The sequence below is a fragment of the Leopardus geoffroyi genome, chromosome E1, assembly GCF_018350155.1.
Source record: "Leopardus geoffroyi isolate Oge1 chromosome E1, O.geoffroyi_Oge1_pat1.0, whole genome shotgun sequence".
NCBI lineage: Eukaryota > Metazoa > Chordata > Mammalia > Carnivora > Felidae > Leopardus > Leopardus geoffroyi.
Window position 1 is genome coordinate 48,988,830 of NC_059330.1, and position 27,365 is coordinate 49,016,194.

At 43.9% G+C, this 27,365-nt stretch overlaps 1 protein-coding gene across 19 annotated transcripts in view; it reads left to right on the forward strand.

Moving 5' to 3' along the window:
- CEP112 (centrosomal protein 112) overlaps nt 1-27,365 on the forward strand; it is a 468,148-nt gene that overhangs the window by 371,941 nt on the left and 68,842 nt on the right. For 2 of the 19 annotated variants that reach the window (XR_006715133.1, XR_006715134.1), the window contains one exon: nt 165-423. The exons of the other annotated variants lie outside the window; for them this stretch is intronic. The gene's annotated coding sequence lies outside the window, so the exon portion shown is untranslated. The remainder of the gene's footprint in view (nt 1-164; nt 424-27,365) is intronic. 19 annotated transcript variants of the gene reach the window in all.

Sequence of the window (27,365 nt, forward strand, 5' to 3'; positions counted from 1 at the left end):
AGAAGTCTGCGGGTAGGGCCGGGCTCTGCTTCTCTGCCATTCTCATGGCTCTACCTCCTATGATGGCTTCATCCCCAAAGCAATCCAAGATGGCTACAGCAGCTGCCGTCATCCCACGTAGACTTAGCGACGTCCAGAGGCAGAAAGGGACTGTCTGTTTCCAGGGAGGCCTTCTGAAGAGGAAGACGACCTTTCCCAGAAGCAGCCCCCGACACACATACCTCCCTTCACATCTCATTGGCCAGAACCGGTCACGTGCTCGGTCTGGCATGTCCAATCCCTGGCAAGAGAACTAAGGGAACCCAAACTGGCCTAGACCCATCAGGATCCATCTGCTGGCCAGGGACTAGGAGAGGAAGGATAACCTGGACCGGGAAGGGGGGAGTGTGCCGCTGACCGTGTCTGCCATGTCATCATACTGATGTAAGTGGACATTATCGTACTCTCACAAATCAGGTTTTCTTTTGAACTTGACTTTTCTCCCTCTTTCCATTATGTTAATGAAATAAATCTAATATAACCACAGTATTCTGGCTATGACAATAGCTAATGACCTATTCTATTTTCAAATGACAGGATTATTTTCATCCAATTCTTCTGGTTGTAGTGAATTTGTCTTTGTGGCAATTTTGACGGTTTAAACTAAAAAGTCAACAACATATCGCGGTGCCTGGGTGGCTCAGTCGGTTAAGCGTCCGACTCTTGATTTTGGCTCAGGTCATGATCTCACGGGTCGTGAGAAGGAGCCCCACGTTGGGCTCTGTGCTGACAGTGCGGAGCCTGCTTGGGATTCTCTATCTCTGCCACCACCACCCCCCCACCCCCGCACAAAAATAAATAAACACGTTTAAAAAGTCAATCATGTATCGATAGAGATCACAAGTCTTAATGAAACCTTTGATAAATGCGTTGTCCTCAGCCATCAGGTATAGGATTGCTAACATTCTTCTAAGTGCCACCAGCCGTTATGCACAGAAACTGCTGTAGGTATTGACAGATCTTGTCACTTTGGTTGTCTCGTAGAAACGTTAGGTTTAGAGAATTGAACTTTTTTCATCTTTGCAGATGTTTACAAGCAGGATCGAAGATAGTGGTTTGCCCAAAATGGCAAATGTAAGCATCTAAGAGACGCTGAATATTAATAACTTGGTGAACTGACTTGACCTCCTGTAACTCCTTCCTACTCTCTAGTATATGTCCTGTGTAACATACATACCGCGTATATATGCGTATATCATGTATTATACAATGTGCTTAAATATATATGGATACACGTGGATATATATGATTTGCAGAAAGTCTATTCTGTCAATAACAGGACTATAACACAGGGCAATTCTAGGGTGAAAAATTTAATAGTAACTACACGTTATCAGAGGCCTGTAAGATGACAGACACCGTCCCAGAAACATTACACATATTAGTTCATTTGGCATAATGGCCATATCCGACCAGTATTTTCATCCCCATTTCACAGACGGCACACCAAAACCCCGAGAGGGTGAGCAACTCGTCCAAGCTCATACAGCTAGTGAACAGTCGAGGTGGGTTCAAACCCAGATTTATCAGAATTCCGAACCTTGCTCCTTTTTAGTTAATAAAAAGGCTGCACAGCAGTCATATACGGCTCCAGACACCTGGCACAGTAGCCAGCGCCCTTGACCCTCCGTGGGCAGAGAACAGACTCGGCACAGACGAAAAGGCCTCCTCAGATGGCGCTTGCGCAGTGGAGTGTTCAGGGTGGGGCCCGTGTGGGTCTACTTGTCACCGAAGAGCAGCTGAGCTCACCCTCCGTCCAGGACACTCGTCACTAGAAGTCCGGCTGCTTAAAAGGCGGAAATGGTGCTCCCTCCTGGGCTTCTCCGACTTGCGATAAAATATGACTTAAGGTAAAACTTTGTTGACATCACTGTAACTCATGGCAAAACTTCACACAGAAAATTCCATAATATATCGAGAGTGGGGAAATTAAGAAATCCCCGATGAACAATAGGGAAGGATTCAGGAACCATTTTCAGTCTTTTTTTTATTGACTCCTTTTTGATCATCAAAGTTGCTTTCATCTTTGCAGTGACAATAGCTTTTTAGACTATTTCTTGCACTAACTCCTGATATCTTCTGTGAGGGCTACAGTTTACCAAAGAAATGTCAGGAAATACCCATGGGGAAAACTGAATATTTCATAATCTCTGCAGCCATAAAAAAGTTGAGTTCTTTCCACAAGGTCCTAGGGTGTAGCTGGAATTAAATGCCAACTGTTTCAACGAAACCGGAGAGCAAATAATGACGAATTAAGTTCTGTTCATCTAGATTTCACTTAATGTAACTTTTGTTTTATCCAGATTTGACCTTTGTCCCCTTTCGGTCTGTAACACTAATGGGAGTTGTCGAAAATAATTAGAAGTATTGCCGTGGACGTCTTGTAGGGTTTGCTCCTGTATGAGCTGACTGAGGATATTTCGGATGTCGAAATTGTTGTGTATGATTTTCCTTTATGCATCTGTCAGAACAACTGTAGTAACAGTAGCCAGCCTGACATCAGCCTATCAAATAATCAAAACAGCTTCTTGGAACTTTTCTTCTCTTTCTTTTCAACCAAATATTATTATCCCGATTCTAGTTGCTCAAAGAATCAAAATTGAAACTGGCAGAATTACAAAGGACAATTTCCTGGGCTTCCTTTTTTAACTTGCTTTGCTTAAAAAAAGTTTAAACTGTTTCTGCTTTTCATTTAAGAAAAATTCCTGTGTTTTGAGTCTAGAAAAACAAAAACTGAATGAGGCATTTTAAAAGTTATGTTTTTAATTAAAAACAAAAAGCTGCTTCTCATCAGGTCTTGCTGGGTGGTACGATTTTGCTGCCCCGCACTGCCCCCCTCCGCAACTTGCCTGGGTGCTGTCGCCTCTCTCCTCACCCTGGGCAGGTGGGTCGGCGGAGTGACCAAACGAGGCTTGCTCATCCATAGTTCTGGGGGGTTAATTTGCTCCTGGTGCACATTCAATGTAACTCACATAAAATTAGAAAATAGTAATTTTCTAAGTCAGCCGTGTAGAAGCATTCTTCCTATAATCCATAAATAACAAGGCAATTTAAAAAGCATCATCATTTTTATCCATGCCAGGAGTTAATAATTTCTCATTCTAGATTAGATCCGAGCAAGAGTCCCATAATGGCAACAAGGAAGGGGGATCAGAGCTCTGAGCGAACTTCCTCATGGTTTAAGGAAACTCAGTCGTCAAGAAGAGTGACTTCCCTGACATGTTAGTGACGGCCCCAGGGTAGGACTGCTCCCACCTGTGTGTTAGACGGGCTGCTCACTCCTGGGATATTATTATCCATTATATTGAGCACGATGTAAAATGAGAAAGTGCCACGTATCACTTAGGTTCAGGTATGTGTAAAACCAAATCTCATTTTTGGAAGCAAATGATATTTCACTATTTGCAGTGAGACTAATTTGCTAGCCTGAGCCAAGATTGTTCAGTCTGAGAAGTTACAGAAAAGAGAGGGAAGAAAAGAAATAGTCTAACATTTAGTTAGCATTTTTGACACCGTACAAAGTATACATTTATCACAAAGGCACTAAACAATGTCAGATAATAACATACATGGGACAAGATGCCTCCTTTGAACCTAGTAGCTTACGTTTTGAAAGTCTGATTAGCTTAGATTACATTGGTCACTGAGTTTCTCAGAAGCTCATCTTAAATAAATTAGTGAGGGAAAAAACAATACCTTCGAGATCTAATAAATAAAATACGATGCTGTGCATGTCGCTTGCAGGGTCATACTTTTTTTTTTTTTTTTTTTTTTTTTGTCACATTTCTTTCTTTTGACAGAATGTGTTGTGCCGGATAGTGATAGGTACTAAGGAGAAACAAAGATGAGTAAGTTATGGTTCTTGTCTTCAAGGAGTTTATAGTCGTATAGAGCAGAGGACATATGTGGAAAATGGACTCCAGACATGGAATTTAAAGGAGGTTCTTTTTCTTCTAAATGGCACAGAGGCTCAGAATCATAAGATGTAGAAAGAACACGCATTGGTACTGCTGTCCATAAGGAAGGGGGGAGATCTTTAGCTGGTAAAAAGTTAGGGTCCACCTCCCCGGCCGGGCTCACAGCTTACAGGCGGGCAGTGGTTTCAGGATCCTGTGGCCTTCAAGGGAACCAGGTCCTTGCTGAGAGGTCAGGGAAGAAGCAGTGTCTCTGCCCCCTTCTCATGGAGCCCCTGGGCCCCTACCTCATCTTGTTGCCTGGGACTGCCCCTAGAGAGCCCCCCCGCCCTGGTTTTATGGCTAGCGTTTTGGGGCAGCCAACTGGTTTAGCTCTTAGTCTTGTCTGGTGTGTCACACGTAACCCATAAGTGGTCTTAAAACATGTAGGGAAGGCGGGGGCGCCCGGGTGGCTCAGACAGTTAAGCATCCAACTTCGACTCGGGTCATGATCATGCTTGAAGCCCCATCAGGCTCTGTGCTGACAGCTGAGAACCTGGAGCCTTTTTCAGATTCTGCATCTCCCTCTCTTTCTGCCCCTCCTCCGCTCACACTCTGTGTCTCTCCGTCTCAACCTACTGAATGGGAAAAGGTATGCAAATGGTCTGGCCTTTAATGGCTAACATCCAAAGTATATAAAGAACTTACACAACTCAACACCAAAACCCCCCAAGCAATCTGATTAAAAAATGGGCAGAGGACCTGAATAGACGTTTTTCCAAAGAAGACGCACAGAGGGCCCTCAGACACATGAGAGGATGTTCAACATCACTCATCACCGAGGAAATGCAAATCAGAACCACAACGAGATATCACCTGATACCTCCAAGAATGGCTGAAATCAAAAAGACAAGAAATAACAAGTGTTGGCGAGGTTGTGGAAAAAAAGGAATTCTCATGCTGGTGGGAATCTAAGTTGGTACAACCACTGTGGAAGACAGTGTGGAGGTTCCTCAAAAAATTAAAAAATGAAACACCACATGATGCAGTAATTCCACTACTGGGTATTTACCCAAAGAAAACAAAACACATATATCTTTTGATTCAAAAAGATATATGCTTCTGTTTTTATTGCAGTATTATTGACAATACCCAAGATATGGAAGCAACCTCAGTGTCCATCAATGGAAGAATGGATAAGGAAAATGTGGCATACATATGTATGAGAGAGAGAGAGGAGAGAGAGAGTGAGGGTGTGCGTCAGGGAGAGGAAATAATAAATTCTCTCTCTATACATGTATACACACGGTGGAATATTACACAGCCCTAAAAAGGAATGAGATCATGCATTTGCGACAATATGGATGGACCTAGAAGTGCCAAGTGAGATGAGTCAGACTGAGAAAGTCAATTACCATATGATTTCACTCCTCTGGATTCTAAAACAAACTAACTAACTAACTAACTAAATGAATAAACAAACAAAAAGCAGGATCAGACCTATAAATACAGAGAACAAACCAGTGTTTTGGCAGAAGGAAGGGGGGGATGGAGGGATGGGCAAAATGGGTCAAGGGGAGTGGGAGGTGCAGGCTTCCAGCTATGGAATGAATGTCATGTGAATAAAGGCACAGCATAAAGAATATAGTAAATGATACTATGATAAAGCTGTATGGTAACAGGTGGTACCTACACTTGTGAAGAACATAGCATAATGTATACATTTGTCGAATCGCTATGTTGTACACCTGGAACTATTCCCTGACATTGTGTGTCAGCTATATGCAAATTTAAAAATGGAAAAATTATTTAAAAGTACAAAAACAAATGAAATAATCGAATATATTTATATTATACATATGAATTACATCATGTATAATATATACTGTATTGTATATAATCCATATTGCTTATATAATGTGGTCACACTTAACATTTCAGTCACAGCTTTGTAGCAGCCCACTCTAAGGTTGAGGCACATCAATTAATTTAAGAGAAAACCTAGACAAGACAGTCTTAGATAATCGTGTGTGTTTGGGGAAGGAGCAGAGGTTGTCCCAGAGATCTCTACCAAGACAGGGAGGGGGGAAAAGGAGAGGCTTCAAGGACAAGTACGATCCAGTGGAATCCTACTTGTGGATCCAGTGGATCAGAGCCAAGAACTCTACTGGTTCTTGTCACTCCTGGTCATGTGCCCTTGAGCCAATCACTTAAACTTTCTGGGTATCGGCTTCTCAAAAGGTCGGTAATAATACCTTCCCACAGGGGTGATATGAACATCAACACAAGATAATGGGTGAGAAGTACTTCAAAACTCTAAAACATAATGCAGATGAAATGTGTGTCACTTTAGTTAGCCATAGAGTACAAGGGGACACATGAGCTTAAGGCATGAACAGGAAAGAAAGACTTTGGGAACAGAATGAGGGAAGACATGAGGCAAAAGAGGCTCAGAAGGTTCAGGAGAGAGCGAATAATGTCTTGGTCAGAGGGTAGCATCAGTGAAGGGGAAAATAAGACCACAAAGTTAGCTTCATTCATTTCATCCATTGGGAAAAAGAACAAACCTCTGTTATTATCTGTTCTTTACCAAGCACTATGGTATGTGTTAGGAACGTTGGTGGCCAATCTTGGATGCCGGGCTAAGGAGTTCAGTCGGTCAGAGAACAGTTGTCAGCCATTGAGGATTTTTGTCCTTTCACTGGGTAGTCTTATATGATTGAATTGATACTTTAGAAAGATTAATCTGGCGGCAGCAGATGAGATTGGAACAAAAGATGAATTCAGAGGGTATCGCACTAAAATTCGCATCACGAGACAAGAGAAATCAGGAGAGCTTGAACTGGATATTATCAAAGGGAGTAGAAAGAAAGAGTAGATGTGAAGACTTGCTTGAAATTCACAGAACACAAAGACTGAGAGGGCAAAAGAAAGAATAATACCAAGGTTTTTCATTGATCAGTTCATGTATTGTCCACTAGATGTTGAGTCCGAGAGGCTAGCAGTGGGATGTTCACTTGGGGACATGTTCTTGAAAATCTGAACTACAACACGAGAGAGAGCCCAGGTTGAAAATCTGCATCTAGAACTCGAGAAAGGAATGCCTACATGTCTGAATCCTCTTGGTTGGGGGGGGGGGGTGGTGTAGCAAAGCCCACAGGATGAGGGTGATACTGAGAGGGAAGGGCAGAGAGACGGATAGGACGCCCATGGGCAGATGCATGGACAAGAAAAAGTATGGAACATACAAAGAGGATTTTGAAGGAATGAATGGTCAGGGAGATAAGAGCACAGGTGGAAGAATTTAGTGTCATGAAAACCAAAGAGAGTTTCCCGCTAGACGTTGAGCTCCTTGAGGGTAATGGCCCTATCTAACATCTCTGGACACCCACTAGTGCTTGTCCTTAAACTGAATTGTAAACCCTTTGGTGCCCTGAGTCTCATCCTCAAAACGCCTTTGCCCACATTCCATGTCCTTCTTTCTTCTGTGCTCTTTTGACACTTTTTGTGAAACTCTATTAAAGGTTTTCCCATCAAACCCCCTTAGTAGATGGTAGGCCCCCGAGCTGGGACTATAGGTCACATTCACCCTTGTATGTCAGCATCCAGCCCAGTGCTGGGCCCACGTAGTATTCGGTGAATTCATGGAAGGAAGACAGAAAAGAGGGAGAGAGGATTGGCAGCATCACCTGCCTCAGGGAGTCTCAGAATGAAGAGTTCTAAAAGCCACCGAACTTGGGTAGTGATTCCAAATCTTTTGCATTGCACCCCCAAACATATGCTAAGTAGATGCTTTCTAAACATGTTCTTGTCTAGGCTTCTGTTTGAATAAATATTCTTTTATAATTGTCATCTGGGGTGAGTGGGATCGTTGAGCGTTCTCCTGGCTTATCTGTGGCCCTCAGAAGGGGTCGTACGTTGGGGAAAACCAAGAGAAGGCAAAATGCCAGCACCCCACCCTTACAGCCCACCTTTCCTCTTTTTTTTTTTTCTTGGTAATTTTTTCCAGCCGTATTGACGAATAATTGACAAATGAGATTGTGTATATTTAAAATGCACAACATGACAGTTTGATACACGTGGTGAAACGATTGCCACAAGTAAATCAATTAACACTTCCAGGACCTCGCATAGTTACCCATCTGTATGTGTGTGTGTGTGTGTGTGTGTGTGTGTGTGTGTGTGTGTGTGGTATGTGTGCCTAAGATCTACTCTCCTGGCAAATTTCATTATTCTTCTAATGAAAGCCTTTCATTTCTGTTTTCCATAATAGATTTTTTAAACTTGCCAGTCTTATTAACGATAGTCACCCCGCTGTGCGGAAGGTTCCAGAACTATCTTATAACTGCAGGTCTCCACCCTTTACCCAGCTTCTCCACGTCTCCCCCACTCTCCAGCCCTTCGCAGCCCCCATCCCACTGTTTCCGTGAGTTCGCCTTTTTTCCATTCTTTGTTTTAAAGCCACAGAGGGGTGAGGCCGTCTGAGTTCTCTTAGCCTAATGCCCTCCGGGTTCATCCATGTTGTCACAGACACCTTGCAGCCCACCTTTCCGCTCCTCTCTAAACCAGGCTCGATTTTCCTTTCAAGACTTTCTCTCTCAAGACGCCCTCAGAAAGCCAAAGCACAAAGGATGCCAACAAAGTCCCTTATTTTCTCTACAGACAAACGTAGCACTCTGCAGGTTCACTCCAAGGTTCCTGGGTTTAAGAATAAAATCGGATCCTTTAGGATCAGTGGTTTTGGGGTGATGTGAGGCATCTCTGAAAGTGCCTAACCTCCTTCGGTAATGTTCCCACCATTACAACTATTACCATTTGCATTCCCAAAGCATCTATTGGCCTCCCACAAAGCCCAGTGATCTACCTGGGAGTAGCATGGATATTAGGAGAAGCAGCATCAATATATTTAAAGGCTTCATTGGGCAGCACTGCTTATCTTTAAACCACCTCAGTCATCATCAAGAGGAACTAACAGATCTATAGAGTAACAGGCAGCCTTACAGAAGAAGACGCTATGTAGACAGAAAATCAATTAAGCAATAATCATGACAATTGTTAAAAGGAAGAATTGGTCTTTTGCAGATTTCCAAGCCTTTCATTTCTGTTTTCCATAATGGATTTTTTAAACTTTCCAGTCTTAGCTGCTGTTGGCTAACTCATCTGCAGTGAAATCTATTTAAAAAGTACTAACAGCTCAAAACTATGTTTTATCCCAAAGCACATTATGAAAACAGGAATAATAATTGCAACAGAAATATAATTCAAAGACTTTTATTGACTTTTCATGTTTAATGGTTATTATTCTGGCTTGTTTCGAGTAATTTTAATAACCACAGTTTATTTACAAAATTCAGACTAATTCTTTTGTTCCCATGCCAACAAAATACATTTGTTCCCAGACAGCTGGTATGATGCATCCTTCTAAAATTTGTGTTGTTATGAGGGACAGAACCACATTTAATTTTGGCCGCATCTTGTTCTCAATGAGAGTTTATTTGAATACTTGCCTCTGTTTTCTGAAAAACACTTGAAGCACAGTGTCAAGGACATGAGTATTTTCATTAAAATAGACATCTCCTCAAAATATTCCTTATAAATCAGTTATCGTAGTAGGTTTTAGCGGCAAAGCAAGTCAACACTTGTACCCAAAACCTCCGTGACAAACTATGCGCCATGATCACAACACCGTTTTTTTTAAAAAGCCGCTTCTCTGGGATGACTGTGCTCCGTGTTTCCTCATTGCTTTCTTGAGATTCCCTTTGTTTTTAACTTCGCTGGGCTGGTTGTGCTGGGGGGGGGGGGGGCACGCAAGGGGGAGGAGAATGGAGGCGTGTTTTTAATCCTCTGCTTTGCTGACGTATCTAATCCAAGTGTCAGCAAAGCGCCCACCGCATCATTCCAGGTGTTTTTCCATAAAGCATCTTCTGCATTGTCGACGTGGCTCTTTGTCCAGGCAGTGACCACCAGGGGGGAACGACGGGGACTGGGCTGAGGGCCACAAGGGGGCTGCAGGGGGGGGCTCTGACCTGGGGCTGCTGGCTTCAAAGCCTGGCTGTGTCTGCCTGGGGCAGGGTCTCATCTTTCACTCCTGTGATGAAGTAATGTGATCATACATTCTCACTTCTTTTGGACTGATTTTTTTTTTTTTTTTAGGTAGTTTGGGCTTTAATTTTAGTGGGTTTTGTCAAATTATTTTTTTATTCCATAAATGATTTACTCCAAGTCAATAAAAGACGAGGCACTTTAAAAATCAAGCACCAAAGCTTAAAATCAAGCTTTCTTCTATGCCACCTTTTTATTTATTTTTGCTTTTTTAAAATGCTTATTTTTTTTTTTTAATTTTTTTTTTCAACGTTTATTTTTATTTTTGGGACAGAGAGAGACAGAGCATGAACGGGGGAGGGGCAGAGAGAGAGGGAGACACAGAATCGGAAACAGGCTCCAGGCTCTGAGCCATCAGCCCAGAGCCCCGAGCCCCGAGCCCCGAGCCCCGAGCCATCAGCCCAGAGCCCCGCGCGGGGCTCGAACTCACGGACCGCGAGATCGTGACCTGGCTGAAGTCGGACGCTCAACCGACTGCGCCACCCAGGCGCCCCAAAATGCTTATTTATTTTTAAGAGAGAGAGAGTCAGAGACAGAGCACAAGCGGGGAAGGGCAAAGAGACAGGGTGACACAGAATCTGAAGCAGGCTCCAGGCTCTAAGCGATCCACATACATGGAGCCTGACGCGAGGCTCAAACTCACGAACCATGAGATCATAACCTGAGCCGAAGTCGGACACTTTACCCACTGAGCCACCCAGGTGCCCCTATGCCACCTTTTTAAATGGGTGGACAAGAAGAATTATCACAGGCATTCACCCGGGTAATGGAATACAGTCTCCCAGGAAGAGAAAAAGGAGAATATTTTCCTTTTTCATCCTCCATAGGAGACACAGTGTCCTATGAAGCCTTACTTTTCCGGCAGCTGCTAAGCATTGAATTCGTGGAATTGAGTGAAGAGCTGGAAAGAGGACGTAAAAGAGAGAAACACAGAGACAGTAAAAGAGGGTAGCGGTGAGTCAGCATGGTCACAGGGAGAAAAGTTTGATGACTGTTTACTGTGTCTGTCACATTCAGAGAAGTTATCAAATATTCTGATGCCATGTATTTACAATTCCTTTCCTGCTTTGGTCCAGCCAGAGAAGATCTCATTCCTGTTTTGAAAGGGGCTATTTTGAGGTCGAAGCGATGGAAATTGCTTATTGTCAAACAAATAACAGAGCACAGGTATTTTACAGGCATCGGATGCATATCTGTTTAAATTAGAAATAAGGATGGAAAGGTGATATTTTTATACAAAGGAAAATTCAGAAATTTAAAAGGCCCTTTGAACATACTTTACATGTAGGTAACCTTTGGGATTTCTATACAGAACTAGAGAACAGTTCCAGTTGAAAAAAATATTGTCATAAAGTGTTCAAGTGCAAAGAATGACTTCTTGAATCAAATGGAGAAATGAGAACTAATGAAGAATATAGCAGCATTGGTGTTATCAGAATTTTGCGAAATATGACCCCTTTAAAAAAATTTTTTTTTTTTTAGTTTATCTATTTTGACAGAGAGAGAGCACACATGGGGTAGGGGCAGAGAGAGAGAGGGAGAGAATTCCAAGCAGACTCCACACTGTCAGTGCAGAGCCTGACATGGGGCTCGAACACATGAACCGTGAGATCATGACCTGAGCTGAGATCAAGAGTTGGATGCTTAACGGACTGAGCCACCCGGTCACCCCTGACCACCCCTGCTCTCTTTTGTTAAGCAGACAACCTAATACCTCCTCAGCTCTCAGCATATAGACATGACATGGAAATCTTGCTGGCTTCTAGGACCTTCTGTTATTATAATAAAGGAGAACACCATTTAAAGATCCATTTCTGTCTTTGTAAGTGAGATTTACACTCAGGTTTATTGAGAAGAGGTGAGAAGTAAGAGTGGAAAGCCCTCTGACAGGAGATTTTCTAATTTTAATTAAGAAGTAAAGGAGGGTTGGGGTGCCTGGGTGGCTCAGTTGGTTAAGCACCCAACTTCAACTCAGGTCATGATCTCACAGTTCGTGAGTTTGAGCCCCACGTCAGGCTCTGTGCTGACAGCTGGGAGCCTGGAGCCTGCTTTGGATTCTGTGTCTCCTTCTCTCTCTGCCCCTCCCCTGCCTGCACTCTGTCTCTCTCAAAATAAAAATTAAAAATTAAAAAAAAAAGAAGGAAAGGAGGATTTGCACTGTGTTGGCCACACCAGACTTAATGTGGGGGGCTCTTCCCAGCTCAGGTAGGCAGCAAGCCTGGTGGAGAAGAAAGGGCCCACATGTCGGGCTCCGGTACGTGTGCTGGTTCTTATAAGAAGCAGAAGCAGAAAGGATCTGACAGGTGGGACGTCAGACCTGGCACCCCCTATGGAACAAGAGCAGCAATTTATCTTGTTTTTCTACCCTTCAGCTTGAAGATTTTGTTTGAATGAATGCCCATGCAGAAAGAACGGGCAAGAATTGGAAACTTAGACTGAATGAATGATTCCAAATGCTTCATTCAGCTCATGAGATTTTGAAGTTTTGCTTGACTTGGTAAACAGAGGAGGGTAAATTAGATGCTAAATCAGAACGTGCCATGGTAACTAAATGACAGTTCAGGGTGAACTCTTCCTAAACTCCTAAGTGATACATACATTCAACATTTCAATTCAATTCAACAAATATTCCTGAGCGCCTGCTATATATCAGGCCCACATTGGCCTTGATAGACATCAATGAGCAAACAAAAATCCTTGATCTTGTGAAGATTGCATTTTAGTGATAGGTTCTCATAGCTTTTTGCATTTCTCTATCAATTTTATACTCGACATGTCAATTTCTAGTAAGTCTCACAGTCCATGAACATAGTATATCCCTCCACTTGATTTAAACATTCTTTAATTTTTGTTAAGTTTTTATCATTTTATGTGAAGGTATCTTACACATCTTATGTTAGATTTATTTCTACTTATTTTACATATTATGCTGTTTAAGATGGTATTACTTTTAAATTTTTATTTTCTCACAGTTTCTTCCTGGTATATAGAAATAAAGTTGGCTTCTATGTAGATTCCCTTTATCATATTAAGAAAGTTATTTTCTATTCTCACAAAGATTCTTTTTTCTCTTTTAAATTATAAGTGGATACTTTTTAAATGCCTTTTTTTCCCATCTTTTGAGATAGTTATATGAATTTTGTCCTTCATTCTTCTACTGCAGTGAACTTTATAGATTAGTTTTCTAACATTGAATCATCTGTGTTGAGTTTCTGGAATAAGCCCTTTTGGATCCTGATGACTTATCCCATTTTATCTTTTGTTGGATTTTGGTTTGCCAGTATTTTGTTTAGGAATTTTACATCTGTGTTTATGAGTAACATTAGCTTATAATTTTATTATAATATCCTTACTAGATTTTGGTATCAAAGTTTTCTGGCCTCATAAAACAAACTAGAATGTCCTCTATCTATTTTCTGGAAGAGTTTGTGCAATGTTGATATTATTTCAACCTTAAAATGGTAGCTGAAGGCATTGGAGCGTAGAGTTTTCTTTGTTGGAAGATGTTCAGTTAATCATGTATATATTTTCTTTTGTGCTGGTAGTATCAGATTTTCTATTTTAATGTCTGCCTAATTCTCTCTTCTCTTTTTGAGACTATAATTATATGTATATTAGACCTTCTAACTTTGTTCCCTATATTCTATATGTGTTCTGGATTTTTTTTAAATCCAGCTTCTAGTTCACTGATTCTTTCCTTAACTCTCTTTAATCTGCTGTTAAGCCCATTCTTAATTTTGGTTATTATATTTTCCAGAGCTAGAATTTCTACTTAGTTTCTTTTTAGTTTCCTATCGTGTGCTGAAGTTCACAACTGTTTTTCTTATTTTGTTGGACATGTTTATCTTGGTTCTTTTAAAGTCTAAGTCTGATCATTGTTATGTGGAATTCACGTGGATCTTATTGTTTTTGTTTCTCTTGGCTTTTCGTCATATTGTCTTGCTTTCGTGTGAGCCTGGCTATTTGTGACTGGGCGCCAGATATTTTATATAGAACTTTATAGAAATAATTTGAGGCCTCAAACAATGATAATTTCCTCCAGAGAGAATTTACCTTTGCTTTTGGGTAGGGAGGTAATAGCACTTGGTATCCTGAATAACCTTAATCCATTTTCAGGGATTGAGATGATTTGAAACTAGACTTGAGTTTTAGAGAGGGCTGGTCTCTTTCCAATTCACGCCTTCTCATAGGGTGTAGACCTTTGGGATCCACCCAAAGCATGAGATTTTACCAGGCACTCCCCTTTAGTGAGACCTGGACTGTAGTTTGTGCCTCTGTGGGGTTTTTTGTGAGGCTGTTAAAAGATCTGTTTAGTTTCTCAGCTTCTTACCAACCAGCCTAGATTTGGCAAAGGCCACTACGTAAAAGTGTTCCCAAATGCCAGATTTACAAGCTCTCGTGATATCTATCATTACCAGGATCTTGGTCCCATAATTCTTCCCTGCCTTGTTAGTTCCCTAACATTTTGAAACAGACTTGGGAGAGAATTTTGTAAGTGTCCATTATAGAAGTGGAAACCCAGTATTTGCATTTCTGTGAGTTGTTTAATCACATTCAGTGCTGATTTGCTCTATTGATTTGTTTCTCTACTCTGCTCACATATTCTGTATGTTAGTGGTTTGGTAAATAAGTTGCAAATTCTTTGAGTTGCTTATCTTTTTATTTTTTATCCAATATTTTAAGTTTTTGAGAACGTTATTTTTCATTCTTTCTTTATGGTTTCTAAGTTTGCCTAGGAAGGTCTTCCCTACCCCAAGATTATGAAATATATTCTCTTTGATTTTCTTCTAGTACTTTTAAAGCTATGTCTTGTGCATTTAACTCTTTATTCTACCTCAAATTTATTGTTATATACTGCGTGGTGTAAGGATTGCAATATTTAGAATGTTTCCCCAAAGAGATCCATTCTCTAATCCTGGAATCTGTGAATATGTACATTACATGGCAAAAGAAACTTTGTAAATGTAGTTAGAGTTACTAATCACTGACTTCAAAATAGGGAGTAGGGCCAGTCTAAACATATGACCACTTAAGGGTAGAGAACTTTCTCTGGCTGGAGGCAGAAGAGATGTGGCAGAGATAGGGGTGGGGGGGGTTGGCGGTTGGTCAGAGAGATTTGAAGTGTGAGAAGGACCCAGTGCACCACTGCTGATTAAAATTCAAGGGGGCGATATAAGTGGCCTTCAGGGGCTCAGAGAGGCTCCCAGCAGACGATTAGCAAGGCAATGGGGACATCAGCCTTTACAGCCGCAAGGCACTGAATTCTGCCCAAACCCTGAACGAGCTCGGAAACAAATGCTCCCCCAGAGCCTCCAGATGAGTCTAGGCTTGGCCAACACCACGATCTGGCCTTGAGATACCAGAGCAGAGGAACCCGCTGAGCCTCATCAGACTTCTGACCTATGGAACTGTGAGATAATGAATTTGCATAGTTTCAAACTGCTAAATTTATCGCAGTTTGTTAGAGCAACAGTAGAAAGCTAATGCGGGGATGTTACCTTATTAGTTTTATTTCCAAGTAGGTAAGCCAGTTATGGATACCATTTATTGACTGAGATATTCTTCCCCCCATTTGTGTGAAATGCTACCTTTGTCAAAAATCGCATTTTCCACGTATGCACGAATCTGTGTGGGACTCTGCATTCTTTCCTGTTCATCCATTAGTTGTGCCAATAAGAGTCATTTTTAAGGTGCTGAAGAGGATGAGCTCTGGAGCCACAGTGCCTGGGTTCAAATCCCAGCTCCGCCATTTCCATTTACTCGCTCTGGAACTTCAAGCAAGTTACTTTACTTTCATGCCTCAGTTTTCCTGTCTTGGAAATGGGTTAATAGTAGTACCCACCTCAGAAAATTGTGAGAATTGTCCGTTATTACAAGCAACACCTGTAAAAAAGTGCTAGGTACATGGTACCTATTATCTCTAGGGAAAGGCTCCCCTTGTGATCTCTTTTTAGAATTGCCTTAGTTATGCTCCAGCATTACACCTTCATGTGAATCTGAACATAATCTCGCCAATTTCCATTTTGTAAAATCTCTGTGATTGGTTGGTTCGAATTGCACTGAGGTGGTAAGTTAAGCTGGCAAGAATGGCCATCTTTGGAGTCCCGAGTCTGCTCATTCAGGAACTTTACGTCTCTTTGCATTTCCTTGTGTCTTTTGTGTCTTGCAGTACAGTTGAAATTTATCTTTTTATGGATGTGGCACATTTCTCATTAAATTTATCCCCAGGTATGTTACGGCATTTTGTTTCCCTTTCGTGGATTTTCCTCGTATATTCTCTAAACAATTACTCACGTTTAGGAAAGTGTTCTCATGTACCGTTTGCATATACCCAGCCAACCAGAACTATCCTCAACCTTAACTCTATTGAATTTTCAGTTAATTTCTGAAATTTATGTAAGTAGGTGATTGTATTGTTCCTTAGATAATTGTGTGTCTTCCTTTCCATCTTTCACCTGTATTTGATTTTGTCATCGCACAGGCTGGGCCTCTGGTTGAGCATTGGAGAGTAGCAATGGCAACGTGTCCTTGTCTCTGACTCATTTAAAAAACACTTTTTGATGTTTATTTAGTTTTAGATGGAGAGAGAGAGACTGAGCACGAGCAGGGGAGGGGCAGAGAGAGAGGGAGATGCAGAATCCGAAGCAGGCTCCAGGCTCCGAGCCGTCAGCCCAGAGCCCGACGCGGGGCTCGAACCCACAGACCGCGAGATCATGACCCGAGCCGAAGTCGGACGCTCAACTGACTGAGCCACCCCGGGGGCCCCATCTTTGACTCATTTTTAATGAGAATGCTTCCTCGGTCTCACTCAACTGTTTTGGCTTCTGAGGGTTTCTGATAGTTACTCTCTGCTGGGTTGAGACACGTGACCTTCGTTGTAATTGCCTGTGTTCGTGTTTTGTCCTTCCCATTAGGCTATGATTCCTTTAAGGGCCAAGTATATATGAGAGTGGGAACACATGCACACACACGTGTGTGTATATATACATATACCTGAGTTGTGCGTCTGTGTGTGTATGTATAATAGATACATCTGCCTCATAGTCACCTTTCACCATGGAGAAGACAGAATTAGTTGGGACCTGCACCAGCTAGACAGATACACAGAAGGCCTCCGAGTTCTCCTGTGTACGTGAGATAGAAACACCACTGCCTTCCGTCTTCTCCCTTTGTCGTCCACAAGCGACTACTCGGCACCCCCCGCCCCCGATTACACCGATGGGGTCTCTTACACACCGTGCAAGACCCTCACCTCCAAGGTGTGGCATCCTCCCTCTTCAGCGGTCTGAGGGGACTTCTCCCCTGACTGCACATTCCCTCCCAACTCCCCCTTCTGGAGCCCTTAGACCACAGTCAGGGGGTCTCTTTTCTAGGATGCCTCCCTGTGGTCTGGCCTTCAGACGCCTGGCCCGCTGACCACGGTTTTCCCTTTTGCCGCCTGCTTACAGGATCGCTCTTTTTAACCAGCTGCCTGCTCTTTGTTTTACCCTCCTCCGCACGACCAGACAACCTCAGAGGACATCTGAGAAATGCCTTGCCCTTTAGAAATAATAGTACACATTTCCTTACATGTTCACATGTTAACATATCTATTATAGTCATCATTTCTTTATAATAGTAAGTCATTCTTTCAAGGACAGTAACATGCGCTTAATTCCCCAGTCATTTACATTGAGCTTAATCTTGGTACCTCCCCCTCCCCCCTCCCCCCCCGCCCCCCCCGCCCCCCCCCCCCAGCCACAGCATCCACACAGTGCTTGGCAGAGGGTGGGTATTCAACTGCTTGATCAGTGGATATATGAAGAATACAGTCCACAAATTTTTGGACTGAGTTGGCTGGCTATCTGATTTATTATTCTGAAGTAGTGTCTACTTATTTTTCATTAACCTTTAAAACTGCTAAAGTTTGGCTTATGCATATGTTGACCTTTTTAGCAAAGCCTGCATATGTGAAAATGATGTCGGTTAATTGTGGTCGGTCCCGCGTGGCATCCAGGAGCACCTAAGTCTGGGGGAGGGCAAGGTTAGGTTGCAGCTTGAAGTAGGCATGATTTGCAGTAGAGTTGGCACTTTGGTGTTTATTTATTTATTTTTCATTTCTTTAATGTTTACTTATTTTTGAGAGAGAGACAGAGTGTGATGGGGGAGGGGCAGAGAGAGAGAGGGAGACGCAGAATCCGAAGCAGGCTCCAGGCTCTGAGCTGTCAGCACAGAGCCCGACGCGGGGCTCAAACCCGCAATCTGTGAGATCATGACCTGAGCCGAAGTCGGACACTCAACCAACTGAGCCACCCAGGCGCCCCTTAGTATTTGGTTTTTAAACAGGTGGCAAACAATGATAAAAGTTCACATTGGTGTGTTCAAAGATGTCGCCAGCAAGTAGAAAGTTCCCTGAGAATTTAAACTGTGAGTTTTAAAAATTCCAACAAAGTTGTAACAATTTGGAGTAACAAGACCCAAACAGTGAGTTGACCTGCTTGTTAGGGAAATGAAGCTATGGTACCTATGCAATTACATTAACGTATCATTGGAGTATTTTTTGGAAATGACGGAACTCAGAAGTTTTAGACTCTCTTTTAAGCATCAATAAGCCTCAAAGAAGAGATGCTTCACGGATGGGAGAAACAAGCTAGTTCTTTTTTTTTTTTTTTTTTCACTGTTGTTTTAATTTTTTTTTTCAATGTTTATTTATTTTTGGGACAGAGAGAGACAGAGCATGAACGGGGGAGGGGCAGAGAGAGAGGGAGACACAGAATCGGAAACAGGCTCCAGGCTCTGAGCCATCAGCCCAGAGCCTGACGCGGGGCTCGAACTCACGGACCGCGAGATCGTGACCTGGCTGAAGTCGGACGCTTAACCGACTGCGCCACCCAGGCGCCCCAGAAACAAGCTAGTTCTAACGGGCGATGGCTCCTGTTCGTTTGGCAAACGTTTCCTGAACACCTCCTCGGGGCCAGGCGCCATTAGCCTGGAGTGTAAGGTGAGTGGATCAAAGGAGCTGACGGGCTAGTAGAAGAGATTCTTAAAGTTAAGCTGTATTGGCCTGTTGACCCAGCATAGTCCCATTTTTCTGCTCCTTTTTAGATCTGCTTCACGATCTCTTCTACTGACCTCTGGTCTTTGGCAATTGCCCCTTTTGTAGGTAACCTCTATTTTCTGGTCTTTATTTCTTACATCTTACAACTATCTACGCTCTCTTCGTCAGTGGCGTCGCCTGTCCCCACGGGCGTCAGCACTCATTTATTGCAGCAATTTACAAATCTCTATTCGCGGGCATCCCTCTTTGTCCAACTCTTGTCCTGCATTTCTGTCTGTGTGGTGATGACACACGCATCTTAGTGTGGCCTATCAGACTCTCAAGCTTAAAAGAGAATCCCAAGCAGGCTCCACACTGTCGGCACAGAGCCTGACTCTGGGCTCGGTCTCGATCTCTCCTAAGAGAGAGGGAGAGACCCAATCCCAAGCAGGCTCTGCGCGGTCAACGCGGAACCCACTGCAAGGATCGATCCCACAAACCGTGAGATCCTGACCTGAGCAGAAACCAAGAGTCGGACGCTTAACTGACTGAGCCCCCCAGGCACCCCAGGAATAGGAAGTATTAATAGATTTTGCCTTCCGACTAAGCGGTCAAGATGGTGGTGTGATTTCAGTGAAGAAGGAAGGGTCAGCTGCCCCTTTCCCCAAAATGTTTGCTCTCCTGACTTGCTGGAAACCGAAATTACGGGTCACAATTTCAGGTATCAGAGACCAGACTTTATTTTTCAATTAAAGGCAGACCGGTGCAAGATACCTCGCAAAACGGTCACCTGTCACAACGTTTACCAAAAGACATTGGGCAAGGAGAAAGCAGTGGAAAAAAACGTGAAAGTATTGGACACCAGAACGGGCTGGGGAGGAGGACAAGATTTCTGTGTGAGGAGAAGGACAGAGAAAGGAGAAACCAGGAGAAGGTGGTTTTGCATAGTGCTGGCCTGGTGGTCAGAAAAGCCCATCCGGTGATGGCGATGAAGGGGTGCACTTGTCGTGATGAGCGCCGGGTGATGTACGGGAGTGTGGAATGGCTCTCTTGTACACCTGAAACTAATATTGCACTGTATCTTAACTAACCGGAATTTAAATAAAAGCTTAAAACCAAAAAAGAAAAAAGAGAAAAAAAGAGCCCATCCGACCCTGTTCTTGTGATGCCCGTTCAACTTATATAATCCCAGGAATGTTGCCCCCCGACGGCCACATGTAGTCGGGTGCTTTTAGAGTTCTCTCTGCCCTTGTAGTTGTGCATTATATAGACTTTTAGCACTTAACCACAAACAGAAGATTTTCCAGGTAGGGCATCGGAGTTAGGAAAAGGCAAATACCAAAATGCAAGTCATTGGGGTAACAAGGTCTTTTGTTGGTGTTGAAATGGGGTGACTGCCCTAAGAACGGTGTCCCGGGCGTCGGGCAGGAATGGCTGCTGTGACCAAGCTTCCCAGGCTAAGGGAGACACTGGAGGTATTCACCGCCAGGCGAGGATAGGTTCTGGGAGGTCCGTGTAGGTGCGCATTTTTTTTTTTTTTTTTTTTTTTTGCGGTTGTTCTGTAAGGTTGTTTGTCCTCAGTATGCAAATAATACAAACTGACCTGAATGCCATTTTCATTTTTGTGTACCTTAATGTATGAAATGTAAAATACACCTGTTCCTAAAATTAATTATCACCCTAATTCCCTCTGCTAAGTTTTAACCTCTCTTGGACGCCTTTCAATGGGCCTTTTGTTTTTTGTGAGAAAGCAGGAATGTTTTTAAGATGCAGATCTGTAATATAATAAACTACAGAGGCACAAGAGAAGAGAATATAGGATTTTAGAGTTTTGGGGGTTTGTTTGGGGGTCTTTGTTTTATTTGGTTGGGTTGTTTTTTTTTTTCCGCTTCCAAGTACATCGGAGTGGGACCACAATTTAAGTCAATCCTATGACAGATACCAACTCAGAAAATATCCCTTTATCCCCTTACCCCACTGCCCTGAAGTTGTGATTGCTCTCTGTAACTCCTTGGGCTTCTACATTTGGTTCCCTGGGCATTTTCCCAAGCTTGTTCAACCATTAGCCTTCTGGACTTCTGGGTTTAAGTACTGTCAGATCAGATTTAAATCATGTGTTAAGGCTTGGTGGGTCCATCATTGTCCTCAATTTAAGAAGCATTATAGAGGTCACGACATTGCTACAAAGAAGGTGGCACTAATCCCTCACTTTGTAAAAGGGAACGCTGTGGTATGCATTACAGCGAAGGCACCCGCCCCCCCCCCTCCCCCCCAGCCCCCGGGCCCAGAGAATCAGCCCTGCTGTCATTTCCTCTGCTCCCCTGTTCTTCCAGGGATGGGTGGTGCGAAACCAGATGTCACGTATTTTTCACGTGCTCCTCTGACTTAGCATTAAATTTCCCTTCGACCAGATGCCAGCGTTTAAATAACATCCTGGAGGATCCAGAGACAAGGAATTACTCACTGTGTTTCATTCATAGAAAAATCTGAAATGAAAGGGAGAAGGGTGCAAAGACTCCAGAGCACGTCGACTGTGTCTTGCCAGACCGTCATAACTTGCAAAGAATCTTGCCTCGCTTACCGACAGCTCAGAAGGGAAGGGTGCTTTTACTTTAATTATCAGTTGAACGTCCCCGTGGCTCGTCATTAGTGCTTTTTTAGTAAGAACAAAAGCAGTTTCTCCTGCCAGGCAGTTTGGTTATGTTTTGAGGAGCCCGGGCAACGCTTGTTTTAAATGGCACCCTCCTGGCTCGCTGCAGTTACCTGTTTTATTGATTTCTACCTTGCTCTCTGAAACTCTCGCATTGATGGTCTGTGCCAGTGAAGACACACGGAAAAGAACCGAGCCCCCTGTCTTCGAATAGTTAGCTCCCATGATGCTCCCTAAGTGTTACCAGAAGCTTCACCGAGCACAGGTGAATTAGGGCCTGGATTACACCAAGGCCAGTCATTGACCGGGCACCAGCAGTATCGGCTGTTAGGTACGTAGGTCTCTCGTAAGGTAGAAGTTGCGTAGAAAAAGGCCCACCGCGCAGCGTAAAACAGAGGTCAGTGAAAGGCTTGTTACCAGTGGAGAAGGTCCACTGAGGAGGTTAAATAGCATGAATTTGTAGCTGACCCTATCAAAATAGTGTGTGTGTGCGTGTTGTTGTTTTTGTTGTTGTTGTTGTTGTTGTTGTTCTTTACTTTCTGCAGCAGCAAAAGAGAGCCTCCAGATGGGGCAAGCGAGTGGTGGGGAGCAACCCCGGAGCTGGGGTTTGGCCCAGGGGACCCAGCCACATCAGACGATAGTGTGTTAAGTCTGGCTTAAGTCAGCCAGAGAGCTCACGTGGGAACTAGCCCGTTAATTTGGAAAGCACGGAGGCTCTGAGTGACCAGAGTTGTAACGCAGGTGACGGTGTGGAGAGTGAGGCAAGGTAGTTGGCGGTGTGGAAGTTGGTGTGGGGTTGGGGCAGATGTCAGTCGCCTAAGGATGCGGTCCAGTCAGTAGGGCGTGGTGACTTAAATAGTGGCCGTCGTTAGGTCGCTGGCTGATCGGTTGGCTCAGCTGGTCGGGTGGGAAGTCAAGGCCCTTGGAGAGAATCTTGGCCCCTGTCGGATAATCCATTAGAAATAGCTGGTTGAAACTCACACTGGTTGAAACAGTAAGAATGTTTTGGTTCATGTAACTGAGAAATAGTATTGACTTCAAAGGCCGCTTAATCCAATTACTCAAATTATATGACCAAAAGCCAGTTCTCTCTCCATTTTTTCAGCTCTGTGTCCCTTATTGCTGGCTGCATTGTTGGCAGGTTATCCCCTTGTGGCCACAAGGTAGCTGGTAGCAGTTCCTTGGCCTGTGTTTCCAGGCTCAAATCGGTAGAAAAGAGGAGGTTCCCTTCTACAGCAGCAGAAGTCTTGGGCTCTGCTTCATTGGCCCCAAGCTCTGAATCTAGGGGGGAAAAGCAGTTCATGCAAACGAACGGGGTTCATGAGGCAAACTGCCATCTTGGGTCCTGCAGCCACTGGGGACTGAGTCCTCAAAAGTACAAGAAATCAGCTGTCTCCACCTGCTCGGCCTCAGCTACTAAGGTGCCTCCTGTCCTTACCTGTGTTGTCTCAGAAGGTTTTGCGACTGGGCTTACCAACGAAAAGGCCAAGTGACTCAAGCCAAATGGGGGTGAAAAATATCTAGAGTGTGGAAATGGTGGTCATTAAAAGTGAGGTGGTGTTATGGGCTGGATGTATCTCCCCCAAATTCTTATGTCGAAGCCCTGAGTCCCCGTGTGAAGGTATTAGGAGATGGGGCCTGTGGGAGGTAGTTAGGTCGGGTAGGGGGAGCCCTTGTGATTAGTGCCCCTGTAAGAAGGGACAGGAGAGATCTGTCTCATTCTTGTGGTAAGGACACTGCACGAAAGGGGGCTGGCTGTAAGTCGGGAAGAGGGCTCTTGCCAGATCCTGTTGCTGCTGGCTCCCTGATCTTAGACTTCCCAGCCTCCGGAACCATGAGAAATAGGTGTCTTTTGTTTAAGCCACCCGGGCTTGGGATTCTGTTATAACAGCCTGAGCTGACTTAACGACCAGTGGGAACCAAGAGGCCAAAGGTAATGAAGATAATCCATCAGTGAGGACACTGGGCCCTAACGGTGTTAGCAGGATTGAGAGGAAGCCTGTGCTTGACGTTGTCCTGGACCCTGCCTCCTCCAGCGGTCACACCTCATAACCATCTCATCACCGAGTGTGATTTCTCTCTCCCCTTCAGTTCTGCTCATCTCCTCTGCCCCTCCCGGCTGTCGCCTTTGTTTGAGTCCTACTCACCTCGAGTTTGGAGGAAGTGGCCTCTTCCTAGCTGGTGTCCCTGCCTCTCCTCTTTGAGTCATCTTCTTGAAATACTACTGTGGTCATGTTTTCTCCCGCTGGAAGAGACCACTGGCTCCCTCTCGCTTACCGGACTTCTCTGCCTGATTTCGAGGGCCCTTGTAGTCTGGATGAATTCTCCGGTCTTGTGTCTAGTGGCCCCCGGGCCCTGCGGGCAGGCCTCAGTGGAGCAGGCTCTCAGCTCCCAGGGCAGCCATGCTCATTTGCATCATGGCTCACGGGTTTGGTCTGGTTGGTTTTTCCTCGACCTGGAATTCCCTTTCACCAAAGTTCTGCCCATCCAACTGCTGTTCACCTTTGGGGGTACAGCTGACACCCCCCTTCTCTTCCTCTCACCTTCCCACACTGTTCCACACCGCAAAGATCTTTTTCCTTTCCCAAGTCTCTTTTATGCTCGGTTTCCCCATCGCAGAACGTGTGACGTTTGTGGGCTAATTCGGTTTCCCAACAAAATTGTAAACTCCTCGGAGACAAGGTTTAATTCTTCCTCTGTGTTCCCCACCAAGCATAGACCGGTACTGAGAATGATTAGGGGTTCAGCAATGATTAGGAGAGGGGAAGAGGGAGCCACTTGTACAAAGCGTGTGTATGTCCAGTCCTGAGCATACAGGGAGCTAGGCTTCCTACAGGCTTCCCACCGACCACCCACCAGCCTCTACGCCCATAGGCATGGAATCCATGGGGTTTTTTTTTTTAACGTTTATTCATTTTTAAGGGAGAGATGGGGCGCAACTGGGAGAAGGGCAGAGAGAGGGAGACACAGAATCTGACACAGGCTCCAGGCTCTGAGCTGTCAGCACAGAGCCCGACACAGGGCTCGAACCCACGAACCGTGAGATCATGACCTGAGCCGAATCCGGACGCTTAACCACCTGAGCCACCCAGGTGGCCCTGCATGGAATCCTTTAAATTGAGAAGTAAAAGTTGCTCCCGAAATCCTGGCGTAGTAGTTTAAAGACCTCTGTGCCCAAGACTACTCTTTGATACTTTGCACCTAATCCTTATATAGCCACAGCGGCTACCTGCCTTTCTCCCGTGCTTCGAGTGGTTACCACATGCGATCCAACAACACAGCCAAGCCACACTGGGGGTAGATTAAATTAAAAAAATTCTCGGGGCGCCTGGGTGGCGCAGTCGGTTAAGCGTCCGACTTCAGCCAGGTCACGATCTCGCGGTCCATGAGTTCGAGCCCCGCGTCAGGCTCTGGGCTGATGGCTCAGAGCCTGGAGCCTGTTTCTGATTCTGTGTCTCCCTCTCTCTCTGCCCCTCCCCCGTTCATGCTCTGTCTCTCTCTGTCCCAAAAGTAAATAAACGTTGAAAAAAAAAAATTTTTTTTTTAAAATTCTGCCGGATCTTCTGAAGTTCTCTTGCATCAAACATTTACTCTGCCTGAAGGGACATTTAAAGTATATATTAACCTAAGTTTGCACATTCAGCAACCCTTGTTTCTCCAAGATCAGTGGACGTGATAAAGGTCACATGGCCATTTTTAGTACAGGGTCTTGGGCTACCTGTCTATTGAAAATCTTCTGAAAGCCAGGAGGAAGCAAGATTAATTTTCTCAAAAAAAAAAAAAAAATCTGTCACAAAAAGATTTTCTTGAGGCTGGGAAAAAAATGTTAGCATAATGCAAGATAAATGGTATCCTTATCCCCCAAATCTTAGACTTTCTGCTGCCACCCTGTTGGTTTTAAATATACGTGCAGGACAAAGAAGGGGGAATGAAATGACTTTGGAGTTCTGAGCTACCCACTCGGGCACTCGAGCGATACAGAAAGATCCTATAGCAGCCTCCAATGCTTGGAAATAAATAGCAAAAACAAACCCCCTAGAATTCAATCTGAATTAGAAAAGACACTCCTTCTGTTTGTTTTCACGTATAAATGAGGGAGTTGAAATGTTTTACCTCGAAGGCCAATAAGCATGAAGAATAACATTAGTCATAGTATCAGCACCTAATGTTCGAGAAATTCTTTTTCTCATTTTAAATAGTGATTTTTCTCTGTCATTGAGGTAAAGAAAAAAGCCTTTCCGATGAGAATCCCTCAGCCACCAACGGTTGTCGGTTGTCGAGAGCTGTTTTCTCTTTGTGTTTTGAGGCTCCACCATGAATTCTTTTCAGACATCATCAGAATATGTTTCTAGATTTCAGTACATTTTTCATATTAAAGAAATGTCTTCAACTGAAAGAACAAAATCTTCCTGCTCTTTACTTGACCTTTGTTGGTTTGATGTGTTTTAAAAAAGATCTGGGCAACGGTTTTACAAAGAATGCACCGAGACATTCCTGGAAAAGCACGCTAGTGAAAATAATAATGAAAAAAAGATTAGAAGAGGAAGGCTCTTGCTCGGTGTAACGAACGGCTGCTAATCTCCCCATAGTTTCTTAGGGTTGTGTTGGTTTTATTGAAGACAGCAATAAGAACCTGAGTTTTTAAAAGATCCTCGAATGTAACTGTTTCTAACAGAAATGTTACTTTCACGGAAGTCCAAGTTGGCCAAGCCAAGTTAATATCCCTACCAGTTTATCTGATTTGTAAAAACTGAAACCCCAGTCTCTCTCAGACTGAAAGTGAACTGCTCTCCGGCCGTTTCTCCATCTGACCTGGAGCAGGTATGGAAAGCCCAGACATACGTGGTCAGGTATGTTCTGCTCTGTGCAAACTCCAGCCTGCATGAGCTGTTGGCAGAAATGCCTTTGTGATGGCAGAAACAATCCTTATAATGTTTTCAAACTGCAGATAGATAATGAGGTGATCTTATTTTCTTTTTAAATAGCACTGATCTCCAGTAAAGCATAGAACCTACCCTCAGGAAGCTCACTGTCTAATAGGAAAAAGCAGTGCATAAGGCAATAATTGTAATATTATGTGACAACGAAGGACAAGAGAAGCTCTGGGCTAAGGAAAACTTAGATACGGGTCCAAGCTCACTAATTAGCTGTGTCTTCCTATGTAAAGAGCCATAAAAGCACCACCTGAATTGGTAGGAAGATTGAATAACATATATGCAGAAGGATGTGGTACGCAATACACAGAAAACACTCAGTGATTGTCAGGTGGCGATGACGACCCACCATCACAACAAGCGTTAACTGTTCTGTGCGTACAACTTTGAGACACCTTAGAGGAGGAACAGTTGGCCTGATGGTCAACTGAAGAGTAGCGTCCCAGAGAAGGTCTCTGTGAGAACAGTGAGTAGTTCTCGCTGGCTGCTCAGGAGGAAGAGAACAATATGGCCAAGGGCGCAGGGCACACGGCCGCATGGGATTTGGAGAGAAGACGCCAGTCATCGCCGGAGCACAAGGTGTCCTGGAAAGTTAGGCTAAGATCAGCCGAGAGGGTTCTTAGCCAATCTGTGCCAACAAGGTTGTCTTTAGTCGGCAGGTTAAAAAAAAGTCACTGAAGTGCTTTCATGATGGGGGTTGGGGGTGTGGGGGGAGCAAGATGATCAGATCT